The 13,842-nt window shown below is 53.7% G+C and overlaps 2 non-coding genes across 2 annotated transcripts; both read left to right on the top strand.

Moving 5' to 3' along the window:
* Nucleotides 1–7,450: 7,450 nt before the first annotated feature.
* TRNAF-GAA (transfer RNA phenylalanine (anticodon GAA)) lies at nucleotides 7,451–7,523 on the top strand. Its single transcript has one exon. It is a non-coding gene; the product is annotated as a tRNA-Phe (tRNA).
* A 5,785-nt stretch (nucleotides 7,524–13,308) lies between these two features.
* On the top strand, nucleotides 13,309–13,393 carry TRNAS-AGA (transfer RNA serine (anticodon AGA)). The gene has a single exon. It is a non-coding gene; the product is annotated as a tRNA-Ser (tRNA).
* Nucleotides 13,394–13,842: the final 449 nt, after the last annotated feature.

The following is a 13,842-nucleotide window of genomic DNA, read 5'->3' as shown; positions in this document are numbered from 1 at the left end:
AAGTTCCCTTGTGGTGTACCTGTTAAGTCTGTGGGTACAACACTGAAAAAAACCCTATGCCATTCTCCATTGTCGATTGGTCTAGGTAAAGTTCTTAGACAGGAATGGGTACTTATCTATTTAAGTAACAAGATAAAGGTCAATTTTCTTTTCTTAGTAAAAGGTCACAACATAGCTATGCTAACTTTGCCTTAGCTTAACATACAGGATATGGCCTGTAGTTCCTTGTAAGTCATGTGCCCCAGTTCCCTAATCATTTTTATTGCCCTCTGCTGGACTCTCTCCAGTTTGTCCACATCCCTTCTCACGTGGGTCCCAACCCCAAAAGTACTCACATTTCACCCCATTGGCTCCAAAATGCCAGCTTTTAATATGTAAATAGGGTGTTGCCATGGTCAAGTCACTCCCGAGTTGTCCAGTGGAGCCTGCTGGCCCAGAACAAGGTGAAAATTAGCCAGGACGTCACTCAGTCAATTCCCTGCGCTCCCAGCACGTGGTATCAGAAAGCTCCAAGATCGCTCACTTCCCTTTCTCTCATCAGCTTCAGGCCCCAGGGTTACAAATGTACAAACCAGCTGGGATTCTCCCCTGGCCTCAGGGTGTAGGGCTGTTCTGAGGGGATGGACTTGCACACTTGGGCTATTAGTGCAAAGATACAATTTCAATTTCTCTTAGAGAAATTGGAGGGCAATTTATATTTGGTAAAAATCTTATTTAGTGAAAGGAAAGCTGCAGTGACAGCCTGGTTACTGGGGTGCAAAACACCTTCCTCCTGGGAGAAACAAGAAGTTAGAATTAGAAATTTACATCGTTTGTTCCTGTGTTGGTACAGGTTTAATTTTGCTTCTGTGTAGGTTTGTTTCAGGCTGTGGTCATTTTGGTTTATTGGGTTGTTTTGGTTTTTTTAGTTGGACTGGATCTTTTAATTGACATTTGCTGGATCAAATGGCTGTCCTGCAACACCAGTTTTGACATAGTTCTGTATATTTTATACAGATTTGACCAGTATTCAAGGATTCAATTCCTTTATAGGAGGTTTTAGTGGTCATGCTTATTTATTTGATGTTATTTTATCATTCTGCTGTAACACACTTTTTTGATAAAATGTTGAAATTATTAATTTACAGCATTTGTTAGTTTTTATTTTTACAAACAAAGTTTTTCTTAATGTTTGGGTTTTAAATTAAGCCTTGTTTTTGGTTTCCACTTAGGTTTTGGTTACTGATGGGATCTTTAAGAGAACTTTCGATTCAGTACTAAAATTGGGACAGATTTAGAATATTTAAAGTAAACCCTGTTTACTATTTTATTGTAATAAAGTTTGTATTGCTGTAAACCCTAGCCCGGGGGAGAGGAGATGAGCCTGGCCTTTAACTGAGAAGGAGCAGAGTCATGGCCCCTGTGAAGGGTGGGGCCAGGTGATGGGAGGCACAGCCCCTCAATTTTTTTTGTCTAGCCCATCTCAGTCCCCCGCTAAAGGAGAAGAGTCTGATGCCACCCCTGCTGGTCACTGGGTGTCACTGCTGCTCCATGGGAAACATGCTCTGTGCCTTACCCAGATTAGTGGGGAACACACTATGTGCCCTACTGTAACTTAGCGCAGACAGACGCTGTGCATTACGCCACCTGACCAGTGGGTGTCACTGCTGTATCAAGGGAAACACCTTCTGTGCATTACCCTGAATGACCACGAGGTGTCACTGCTGCTCCAAGGGAGACATACTCTGTGTGTTACCCTGATTGGCCACTTGATGTCACTGCTGAGCCAAGGAAAACACCTTCTGTGCATTACTCTGACTGCCCACTGGGTGTCACTGCTGCGCCAAGGGAGACATAAGAACGGCCAGACTGGTTCAGACGCAAAGTCCATCTAGCCCAGTATCCTCCTGTCTTCTGACAGTGGCCAGTGCCCAGTTCCCCAGAGGGAATGAACAGAGCAGGGAATCATCAAGTGATCCATCCCCTATTGCCCATTCCCAGCTTCTGGCAGACAGAGGCTATCTAGTTCTTTTTTGAACCCTGTTATAGTCTTGGCCTTCACAACATCCTCTTGCAAGGAGTTCCACAGGTTGACTATGCAACTGCCCTGAGTTTACCCCCCGCACCCCTGACCAGGTTGTATATGGAAAAGAGGATGAGGAGAGCCATGATGTGTCTGTCAGTGGCTGGTGCCTCAGTTTCCTCTAGGCAGCAGTGCTGCAGGCTCCTTTGGTCTGTGCCCATGCAACTGTGTCTGGGGAAGGGGGAGTAGAGGCTCATTCTTCCCAGCCCCAGCCCCACCCCCAGCAACTGGGGAATCCAGGCCAAATTTAACCCTGGTAGCTGGGCCGGGATTAGCCTGGGCTGGGGTAGGGCTGGGGAGGAATTGGGAGGGAGACAGACACACCTGGTGTGAGGGAAGATCCTCCCATTCCCTGCCAACCCCCTTCACTCCTTGCAGCATAGCACCCCCTAGCGTTTCTTTCTCTGTCATGGGAGCTGTCTGCTGCCTGCTTCTCCATTAGCATCGTCTCTCCTCACCCTGGGGCACTGGCATTGCTCATCCTGTGCAAACAGGCAGGCCCTGGTGTGCCCCATGGTACTGCTCTGCAATTGAGGGGGCAGCTGTTGGATGGAGCCATATCAAAATATGGGAGTGGGCAAGGCTGGGGACCAGGACTCTTGGGTTCTCCCCTCACATGTGGGAGGGGAGTGGAGGTTAGGGGGTAGATTAGGGGAGGGGCAGGGCTGGGATCCAGGGATACTGCTTTATCTGGTTTTCTCCACCTCCTGCAGCTGCCTCGGTCCTTTCAGTGCGTTTCTTGTTCCAAATTCATTTGCTGACTTGTGTAACTCACCCCAGAGGTGGCTGCATCTCAGTCTTGGGTGAGGCACCCTTGGCTACATCGCCTCCTAACTGCGTCTCTCTCCCGCTTCGGGTGACCCTGCAGCACTCGGCAAACATCCACAAGATCATAGGGCACTTTGAGCACTGGGCAGGCAGGGGCCAGGCGCCCAGCCCTCCCTCCAGAGAATGGGACCCAGCACCCACTACATTTTACAGGGATTAAAAAGGGGCAAAGGGGGGCAAATCAGAGGAGGGGGTGGCCAGGGTCTAGGCAGGGGGTGGAAATTGACTGGTCGGGGGGCCAAGCAGCTGGAGGCAGAGTTAGGAGAGGGACTGAAGGGCAAAGTCAGGGAGGGGGGAAGGAGCCGGAGTTAAGCCCAGGGGGAGGCGCTGCCAGAGAGTTAAATCCTGGCACAGGCAGGGGCAGAGGGGTAACAGTTATCACGGTGGGCTGAGACTCCAGTGTTTGCAAACATGGGTCGGGGGAGCAGAGGGCTTTTTTATTTCCCCTCTCACAGGCAGCACCTCTCAGCATGGGCTTCCCAGGGCTGGGCTCTTAAAGGCACAGGCATCCCACTGCCTAGACACTGCAGCTCCTCTCTGATGTAACCTACTGAGGTGCTGCAGTAGGAGACTCAATTCAGTGAAACTGGGCATTCCCTATATGCCCCCCAGCCAGGCGGCTGTGCACTCCCTTCCCCAAATTTCCCGAACACCCCCTCCCACAGTGGTCAGGTAGTTACATGCAGTGCTGCCAATGTTGTCATTGGTTGCAAATTTGAACGGAAATTGAAACGTTAACACACACTTTAAAAGCAGATACAACGTATGAAAACTACTTGTACCTGAGAAAGTAAAATAGGTTTGGAAAGTCTGGACAAAGCCGGGTTTCCTCACCCAGCTGTTGTGTTTGCTGACAATGTGGGTGCATTGGCTTCGGCAGTGTTGGCCAACCTTAGAATTTCAAAGGATGATTTGTAAGCGAGGTGTGAATGAGCTCTCCCCTGGCAGCTACTGATGACCAGAGTTGGGAGGAGGCTTTGGGACCAGACTGTATTTACATGAACTCACCTACTCTGCCGAGGTATCCAGCGGACAGAGCTGGGCTGCCTCTGTTCTAGGTGCCTGGAGGAGGGAAGGTGTGTGGGGCTCCAGCCTGGGACTCTTCCTCCCTCCTGCCAAGCCCTGACTATTAATCCCAGCCCTGTCACTCCTTTCTTCAAGCGCCATGTGGGCCAGAGGAAACGTGTGGTAGGAAGCACAAGGGCCAAGCTTGTGAACATCAGGTGCAGCAGCAAGAATCCCAACTATCAGGGTAGCAAGTTCTAGAGCCCTAACCCATTGTGGCCACCCCAGCCAAAGACCTGGCTCTAGGAGGTGTGAGTCACCCAGCAGGAGGGGAAAGATTCACTCTTACACAGCTGGAGACAGGGAAGTTGAGCTCTGGAGCTTTACCATAAGCATGGGTGGCAAGTTTGTAGAAATTTTGGTGGTGTCCAGAACCTGCACCCAACTCCACCCCCCAAACTCCACCCCCACCTACCTAAGGCTTACTGGTGGGTGGGCACTAGAACCCCAGGGGAAGCAGACAGCAGTTCTGCCCAATATCCCTCTACTCCCGCAGCAGGAGCAGGCAGGGGACAGGCACACACTGCTTTTTGTCAAGCAGGGACCCAGTGTGGCAGGCAGGGGCAAAGACCCATTTCCAATATTGCTGGGGCAGGGCCCCCAACCCTGAATATTCCTGGAGCCCGAGCTGCAAAAATGTATATAACCTGCCGCCTATGACCACAAGCCAACACAAGGTCCCACTCAGATTACAGGATTCAGAGTCCTGAGTGCTGCCCATTACACCATGGGACCAGCTTGTGCTGCCTTCTCTGCACATCGGTGACCCTCATGGGGCTGGCTTGTGTAAGGGGGCTCTTGGCCCTTTACTAAAACTTAGTGTGTGTGTGTGGGGGGTGGGGTTGGTTGGCTAGTTCCCAGCACCAATAGAAGGGGGAAGGATCAATGGGAAATCAGGACCCTGAGACTGACAGTCCCCAGGGACAATGGGGAGAGGCCAAAGCTCCAAGTTAGCTGCACTGACAGGCCAGACAGTGTAATGAGGGAGTCACCAGGCCAGGGGGTCCCATCCTCCATGTGAGCTGGAACTGCCTGGGCGAGAGTGGGGCAGAGCTAAGGAGAGAGCAGGAGCCCGAGAAGAGCCGGGGAGCAGAGCTGTGCAGGTGTAGTGCCAGAAACTGCTGCACGTAGGAATTTGCAACCTGTAGCAGTTACTGATACCTGAAGTTGTTCCTATTTGCTGACTTGTCCTAATTGGCTAAAACTTGACAGTGGTTTCTCTAGCAAAGGCCAGTTCCTGGCCCCTTGGTCCAGACATCCCCCTTCATATCAGGCTAGGGTGACCAGATGTCAAAGATGAAATATTGGGACGCGGGGGGCGGAGCAAAAATAAAAGCTGGAGGGCCCCCCCGTCACCAAGCGGCAGTGGCACAGCCCCATCTCCAACCAACTCTAGGCTCCAACCACCACTACACCCCCAGCTCCCCCATCCCCTCGCTCCTGGGCCCAGCCTGGGCTCCGAGCTCTGCAGCCGAGCCATGATCCGGGCCCCTTCTGCAGCTCCCGGGCAAGGGGTGAATCAGGCAGCTCCTGGCAGGAGCGTGTCAGCCCCACGTGTATCTCTGCCCCCCGCCCACCTGGGCCCTGCCTGCTCCGTGCTGCCCCCAGCCCCACTGCGCTGCCCCGCAGGTTGCAGGGCTAAAGAAGCTTCCGCACTGCGCTCCCGGCCATGGGCATGGTCCGTGTGCAAACCTGGGAGGGAGGAAGAATGCTGCGTGCTTGGGGAAGAGGCAGGGCCAGGGCGAGGATTTGGGGAGGGATCCAATGGGGGAATGAGGGGGCGGAGTTGGTGGGGGCAAGTATCCCTCCAGACTATGCCTGTGTGCTGGAGAAGAGGACAAAGTTATCTATTTGTCCAGGGTCCCAATCGGTCGGGACGTGGGACAAACAAGCAAATATAGGGACAGTCCCGATAAAATCGGGACGTCTGGTCACCCTACATCAGGCTTCAAGTTGAGAATCATTTCCCATTCCCGCTCTGTGGGAGGGGAGACTTTTAAACTCGCTCTCTGTGCGACTGCACATGGCTAAGTAAAGAGAACAAACCCCAAATCCCCCCCGTGCTTTGGGAGCCAGGTTTGCTGTGGGAATTCTGTAGTTCAGATGACTTCACACCTGGTCATTGTGATTCTTTACCAGTTTCTCTGGCATTGGGGCATTTTTTTTCACTCCCAGCTGTGATGGTCGAGTGGTTAAGATGTGGGAGTTGAAATCCAATAGGGTTCTCCTGTGCAGGTGCAAATCCTGCTCACAGCATGGCCTGTGTTTTAGCCAGTCTCTCACCTGGGCAACACCTCTGTACAACCCCCTGAGACACTCTCAATTCTCTCCCCACCCCAAGTAAATCCTGTTCTGCTCCTTTCATAGAGATGCCTGGGACACCACCTGACACTGTGTCCTTGAGGGGTCAGGCAAACTCTCAGCACCTGAAGCCTCTGCCACTCACCTGGTGCCCCATAGATCAGCCGTAGCCCTGGTTCTGCTCCTCTCTCTAGAGTGCGAAAGAAGCCAAGTCAGCGACTCCATGGGAGCTATGGGGCTGCAGAACCAACAGAGAAAAAATAGGTGCTCAGCGCCCACTGACAGCCAGCTCCTCCTCCACACTGCAGGCCTTGCTGACAAGCTCCTCCTCTTCCCTTTCAGTGCCTCCCACTTGTCAGTGATCAGCTGTTCAGTGGGGTGCAGGAGGCACTGGATGGGGAGGGGAAGGAGAAGGGATGGGAAGAGGTGGGGGTAGGAGAGGAATGGGGCAGGAAAGTGCAGGAAGGGAAGAGATGGGACGGGACGGGGTGGGGACTTGTGGGAAGGGGTGGAGTGGGGACAGGGCCTGAGGAGTAAAGGGGGGGATTTGTCCCAGTCCCTTCTAGGGCCGGCCCTGAAGGGAAGCACTGACTATTACAGGGACAGTAAAACTGACCAGCATTGCAGGGGAGACTGAGGGAGATCCGCACTCATCAGGTCTCTTCTCTCCCCCACGGTGAGCCAGACACTGCTCTCTCCTGGCTCTCACTCTAGCAGCAGGATGCCAAGGAAACATTTCCCCACAGGAAGTTCATTGAGTGCCCTTGTGGTGCTGGGGGGTCTGATGCTTCTGCTGGCTCTGGGGCTGGCAGGGGGGTTGATGTCTGCACAGACTCTCAGCTGCCAGGACGGAGGGGGCACTTGGGACCTTACCAGACTGGCTCAGTGAAGATGGGGGGTTGACAGACCAATACAGATGCTGTCCAGAGCACGGAGCAGCATCCACCTATGCAGCCAGGCAATGAGCATTTCCCACAGCCTGGAGCCGAGGGGGAGGTGGCAGCTGCTGTTCCAGCTCCTGGGGAACAGGCCCTGTCAGCAAACAGACACTTCTTACTCACCACAGCTAACGGTGCCAGATTCCTCCAGTGTGGGTGTGGAGCAGCCTTTTGTTTTCCTGTCCTTTTTGTCTGCAACTGCTGACAAAAACATCCCAGACAGAGAAGCAACAGGCCAAAATGTTCTTTTGCAATTGCCAAAGTAGCTCAGTTGGGAGAGCGTTAGACTGAAGATCTAAAGGTCCCTGGTTCAATACCAGGCTTTGGCAGGCCCTGTCATCCCTCTTTGTGCAGGGGTGGCTTGTTTTCTGGGAGCACAACAGTGCCTGCACCCAAGGTGAGTTCCTGAGCTTGGGCTCTCCAATAGGAAAACATAGAACAGGCTTCTGCCCCTAGTTGGCCCACCTAACCTTTCATAATGAGAACTGTCTTTCTCAACATGGTAGGAAGAAAGTGAGGCAGGGTAGTCCTCAGGAATGGTGCCAGAGGGCTGCTGGGCAGTGACAGGCAGGGATTGGGGATGGATGCTCCTCTGTGCAGCTCAGCAAGGGCAGTACCAGGGAAGGGGCATCTGTAAAAGTGACCCAGCACACCTCTCCTCCCCTGGGCATCAGAGCAGAGGCAGCTGGTGCTTACGGCTCCAAGTGAAGGCTTAAAAGCCACAGAGCAACTGAGGTCAGGGCTAGAGGAGGGCAGGACCATGCCTATGTGTGGCCTTCAGACAGGCACAAAAACACCCAGCCAGGCTGCTCCCTGACATGCCAAACACCCACTGAAGGTCACCAGCATGCAGGGCAGCTGCTGATGCTCTGTGGATAACATCACAAGTGGGTAGGAAAGCAGGGCCAGCCCCCATGGTGGGGCCTCTGACTGCTCCCAAGCAGGGTGCTCACTTTTGCAGTGGGGCAGGAGATTTTACCCCAAGAGGCTTTTCCTGAACTGGCAAGAAGTAGAGAAACACCCAGGCTCTGAAGACCGTATGTAGCAAGCATCCTCCAGCACAGTGACAGGTGCACACGCTAGCCCGAGCATCCGCCCATTTTCTTTGGCAAACCAGGAAGGGCAAAGGCTAGACTGGAAGCACCTGGGTCTCATGTCCCAGCCTTTGTGATGCCCACCTCCCAACTCCTTCCCAGGGCTGTAGCTGAAGCCAGAGGATTGGCCTGAGCAGCCAAGAAGAGGTTCCAGCCCTGAAGGGAGCAGAACTTTCAGCACAATGGTAGAACTGCAGAAACACAACCACGAAGGGACTCAAGCCCTCAATCTTCTGATCCACACTCAGACACCTTATCCATTGGGCCACATGGTAACACCAAAAGAAACCCCTCCAAGCCCTTCTTTGGAAAAGTCGGACATTGTGTTTCTCAGGTCATCTACTGAGGGGGGCTGAGACTCTCTCGGCACAAGAAGTCGAGTTCGCAGCAACACGTGAGAATTCTATGGAGCCAGGTGCAGGGCTTTGGCAGGGAGGCTCAGGCATGGGGGGATTGGGGTGCAGCGGATGGACCAGCTGTCTAGGTGTGGAGATTTAGTCACACTGAGGCACAGGAGGGAGGAGGAGAAGGAATCCTTCTGACAGGCAGTGGATGTGCAAAAAAAGAGGAGAGGTTCCTGGGACTTTTTTTGCCTCTCTTTTGCCTACCTGCTAGCTCTTGGGGTGAACGGTGAAAATGGTCTCAACTAACTCAGTTGGTAGAACATCAGGCTCTTAATCTGAAGATCCAGTGTTTAAGCCTCTGTCTAGGCACTCAGCTTTTAAGTGGCCTTGTGTGCCAGAAGCCAAATGATTCCTGGTGCTGTCCACCAGCCACATGCAGATTCCCAGAATCCATGGCCATTTCCTGGAAAGGTTCCTTTCCTCAGGAATCAGGAGAGAGGCCACATCCACAGGAACAGGCCTAGAACAAGCAGTCTCTGGCTGGCAGGAAGTGCTGTGGGGCCAGGTGCTGAGAAAGCTCAGAGGGAGACCAGCAGAGATGAAGGGAAGAGAGACAGAGAAGCAATGAGTACAGAGGGCAAGTGTACAGGGGGCTCAGGTCCGGCTATTGTGGGGAACTTCCCTGGTTTATACATGACCCTGGTGTAATTGGCCAGAGAAAGGATCTGAGTCCCCACCCCCTTACCCAGAGGCCTATCTGACCCCAAGGATGCTCTTTCTACTCTCACGTGTGGCAGAGTCCTCGTAACCCCAACAAGGCTGGGCCCAGGAATCCTGGGGGGCTTGACCCCCAGTCTTGTCGTGCTCACTTGAAAAGGGCTACAGTGTCCCCACTCTGGGGTACTCTCTCTACTCTGGGCACTTCCCTGACCCACTCATCATTGCATTGCATTGCTTCAAGCAAACACCATTTATTACCCAGCAATCAATGTAAAACATAAGGAAAGATTAAAGGAAAACGTGTTACCCTGTTCTGTGGTGCAGGGAGAGCACAACCAGCATCTCTGGAGTGTCAGGGCAGGTCACAGTCTTTCCCTCACCTGTCCCAGGCCTCCTTCCCAGGTCCTGGCTGTGTGCAGGGACACCATGGGCCAGACACTTGCTCTGGCAGTGGCCACATGCTCTAGGTGACAGGACCCTTGTTCCCAGTGTCAGCCCCCATGTAGGGGATATGATCCCCCCACCCCCGAAGGTCTGGCCTGCAAGGCCTCTTGATTCATGGCATCTCCTTGTGCTGGGCCTTCTGCCCAGGGTCCCTCTCACTCTCCCAAGCTGCTCACTGCACCCACATCCAGCCCCAGTGCTCCTGTGGCTCTGCCTCCATCTCCCTGGGCTGCTCCTCTGGCCTCTCTGGCTCCGCTTGCTGCAGCTCTTCTCCCAGCACAGATCTGCTCCCTGGGCAGCTTCTGTGGCTCACGCTGCTCCAGCTCAGTTCCTAGAATGGATCTGCTCTGGTTCTCCCTGGCTGGCGCAGCTCTTCTCCCCGCCTCTTCTCGGACTCCTGCTTTCTCCTTAGCTGGGTCCCACTCTGGCCCAGGTAGTTCCAGCTCACACAGATGATGGGATCCCCTGCCCTGGTGACTCCCTCATTACACTGCCTGGCCTGTCAGTCGGGCTAACTTTGGAGCTTTGGCCTCTCCCCATTGCTCCTGGGGACTGTCAGTCTTAGGGTCCTGATTTCCTATTGATCCTTCCCCCTTCTATTGGTACTAGGAACTAGCCAACCAAAAACTCACTGAGCTTTAGTAAGGGGCCAACAGTCCCTTACACGAGCCAGCCCCATGAGGGTCACCAATGTGCAGAGACAACAGCACAAGCTGTTCCCATGGTGTAATAGGCAGCACTCAGGACTCTAAATCCTGCAATCTGAGTTCAAATCTCAGTGGGACCTTGTGGCAAACCTCTAGAGCTCACAGTGCTCAAGTTCCCTGTCTCCAGCTGTACAAAAACAAATCTTTCTCTTCCTGCTGGGTGACTTGCCCAGTAGGGCCTGGTTGTGATGGCCACAATGGGTTGGGGCTCTAGAACTTACTACCCTGGTGGCTGATACCTGTTGTTTGACCAGATGCTTGGGATTCCCACAGCTTCACCTGATGCCCACAAGTTTGGCCATTTTGCTTGCAGCCACATGTTGCCTCTTGTCCACATGGCACTTGAAGGAAGGAGTGTCAGGGCCAGGCTTGATAGTCAGGGCTAGGCAGGAGGGAGGAAGAGTCCCAGGCTGGAGCCCAACGCACCTTTCCTGCTCTGGGCATCTAGAGCAGAGGCGGCTGGTGCTGACAGCTCCAAGGGAAGGCTTAAAAGCTAGAGAGCAACTGAGGGAGGGGCAAGAGAAGAGGAGGACCATGCCTATGCGTGGCCAGCAGACAGCCACAAAGACACCCAGCCAGGCTGCTCCCTGACATGCCAAACCCCCCTGAAGACATGTTTAATACACTCAGTGATCAGCAGGAAAACCTGTCAAAATGTGTGTGCGAGGAGAACCTGCTTGGCTTGGAAGGGAGCAAGGAAAAAGAGCAAGTGAAAAAAATAACCAGCGAGAGAGCGAGAGCAAAAAGAACGTGAAAGGCAGAGAAAGAAATAAAGGGAGAGAGAAAAATAGAAAAAGAAGGAAAGAAAGGAAGAGCATGAAAGATAGAGGGGAAAAAGAAAGCAAGAACATACAAGCTAGAGAAGGAAAGGAATGAAAAAGAATGAATGAAACACAAGCGCTAGTTGAAGCTGGAATGGGACAGTCAGAGAAAGGACAGACTGACCCGTGAAGCAAGGTTGCACCCCAGATTCTCCATGTTCGGGGGCACAGGCCCCCTATTTCCATCCTGGCCCTGCTTGAGGGCACCATGCATAGGTGCCTATTGACACTCCCATGCTCTGTGAAGGGGGGCAAGTTCCCCCATACCCTCAGGGCCGCTGAAAGCGGGTTCAGGCCCCAATGAAAAAAATTTTTCAGGCTCCCCAGCAAGAGTGGACCAGCTAAACGGGCCATGAAGCCAGGGAAGCCAGGCCCTGGTAACTCTTCTGGAGCACCGGGCCCCAGTAATCTGTACTGGCTTTCCCCTTGCATGGTAATGGTGGTGCACTCACGCACTGGCACGCCTTTTAGTATCATGACTATTTATCTGTACAATAGCAGAACCTACAGAGAGCAGGGCAGACTCAAACCCCTGTTGTGCCAGGGGCTGCACAGACACAGAGACAGTCCCTGCCCCAGCTGAGATCAGGGCCCCGTTGGGCCGGGCGCTGCCCAGACACAGCGAGAGATAGGCCATGCCCCAGAGAGTTTACAGGCTCCATATCCAAAAAGTGGGAGGAGAAACAGAGGTCCAGGGTCACACAGCAGCTCTGAGAGTAGATCCCAGGAGTCTTGGCTTCTCCTGCTCTAACCACTAGACCCCCCTCGGCTCCCAGAGATGGGGCTAGAACCCAGGAGTCCTGGCTCCACAAAAGCGGGGGGAGTGGGGTCTAGTGGTTAGAGGAAGGGAGGCTGGGAGCCAGGACTCCTAGGTTCCATTTCCAGTGCTGGGATCAGGCACCAGTGCTCCAAGCATGTGCTTAGTGGCAGCACTCCAGCCCCTGCCCCCCCTTTTTTTGGAGGGGGGGGCGCACAAAAAGCCAGGAGCCAGCCCTGAACCAAGATGTTCCCTGTCAGCTGAGGCTTTCAGGCTGCGCTGGAACTGACCCTGCAGTTCTGGCTTCAGTAGCAGGATGGCGCTCACGGCAGCCTGACGTGCACAGGCTGGACTGCAGTTCAGGCTGCCCTGCCGCTGGGGAGCCGGAGCGTCACCCCCTAGGGCGGCTCTAGGCACCAGCAAAGCACCTGCTTGGGGCAGCCCATTTGCAGGGGCAGCAGGGGAGCTGAGAACCAATAGGGGGCTCTGGGAGCTGTAGTTCCTTGGTTAGCTCCCTGCCTACAGAGCCAGCCCTGGAGCAGGGAAAGAACTACATTTCCCAGCATTCCCTTGGCCACTACCAACTGGAAAGGAAGGAGGGGGACCTCATGCGGCAGCGTGCTGTGAATGGAGAGTTGCACTGTGAATGGAGGAAGACCATATTTTAACATTCAAAAAACAGGGACACCCCAGGGGGAGGGAAGCCCCACCCTGCCCCCATCCACTCCCTCCGGCTGCCCCTTACAGAAACCCCAACCCATCCAATCCCCCTGCTCCCTGTCCCCTGATCACCCCCTCCTGAGACCCCTTGCCCCTAACTGCCCCCCAGGACCCCACCCCCTATCTAAGCACCACTGGTCCTTGTCCCCTGATTGCCCCCCTCCCAGGACCCCTGTCCCTAACTGCCCCTTGGAACCCCACCCCCTTTCTAAGCCTCCCTTCTCCTTGTCCCCAACTGCCCCCTCCTGAGACCCCCCTAACTTCCCCCCAGGACCCCACCCCCTACCTGTCCCCTGACAAACCCCTGGGACTCACATGACTATCCAACCGCTGCCTGTCCGCTGACTGCCCCCACACCTCTGACCCATCCAGCCCCCGCTGCTCCCTGTCACCATGGACACACACTAATGCACAGCCGTGAGTGTGCTGGGGGAGCTGGTCTGAGCCATTTGAAGTGACAATTCTGTGAGAACAGAAATATTGTGTAGTGAAGCAGCTGCACATCAAGTAGTTGTGGCTCAGTGATTAAGGTGATGGACTAGAAATCCATAGGGGGGGTTTCCCCATGCAGGTTCAAATCCTGTCAACTACGGAAGCATTAGTGTGGTGGTGTTGTTGTTGTTGTCGTCTTAGTGCCTGAGCATCCATGGAGCCAAATTTGGTCTCACTCTGAGGTTGTCTACACTTAAAATACTGCTGTAGCACTTTGGAGTAGACAGTTGCTACAGTGAGGGGAGAGGTTTTCCATCCCTGTAGTAGCTGCATTGACAGAACAATCTTTCCTTTCATTTAGCACTATCTAACCATGGCTTAGGTCAGCTTAATTATACTGGTCCTAGGGTTTTTCACACCCTGAAAGACGTACTTGTTAGAGGGTTTATCCCATCACCCTCCCATTCCCTGGTCCTTCTCACGTGACCAGAGAGCAGCAATGCATGAAGCTCAAAGGTGCAAACAATTCAATGTTTATTGGGGTAAACTTCCAGCAAGCAATGATTCCAATTTCCTTCCTCAGTGTCCCTCTTCCCAGCTCTGACACCA

Source organism: Gopherus flavomarginatus, assembly GCF_025201925.1.
Source record: "Gopherus flavomarginatus isolate rGopFla2 chromosome 13 unlocalized genomic scaffold, rGopFla2.mat.asm SUPER_13_unloc_1, whole genome shotgun sequence".
Taxonomy (NCBI): Eukaryota; Metazoa; Chordata; order Testudines; family Testudinidae; genus Gopherus; species Gopherus flavomarginatus.
The sequence above is the reverse complement of the archived record's forward strand: the minus strand, read 5'-3'. Positions and strand labels throughout refer to the sequence as shown.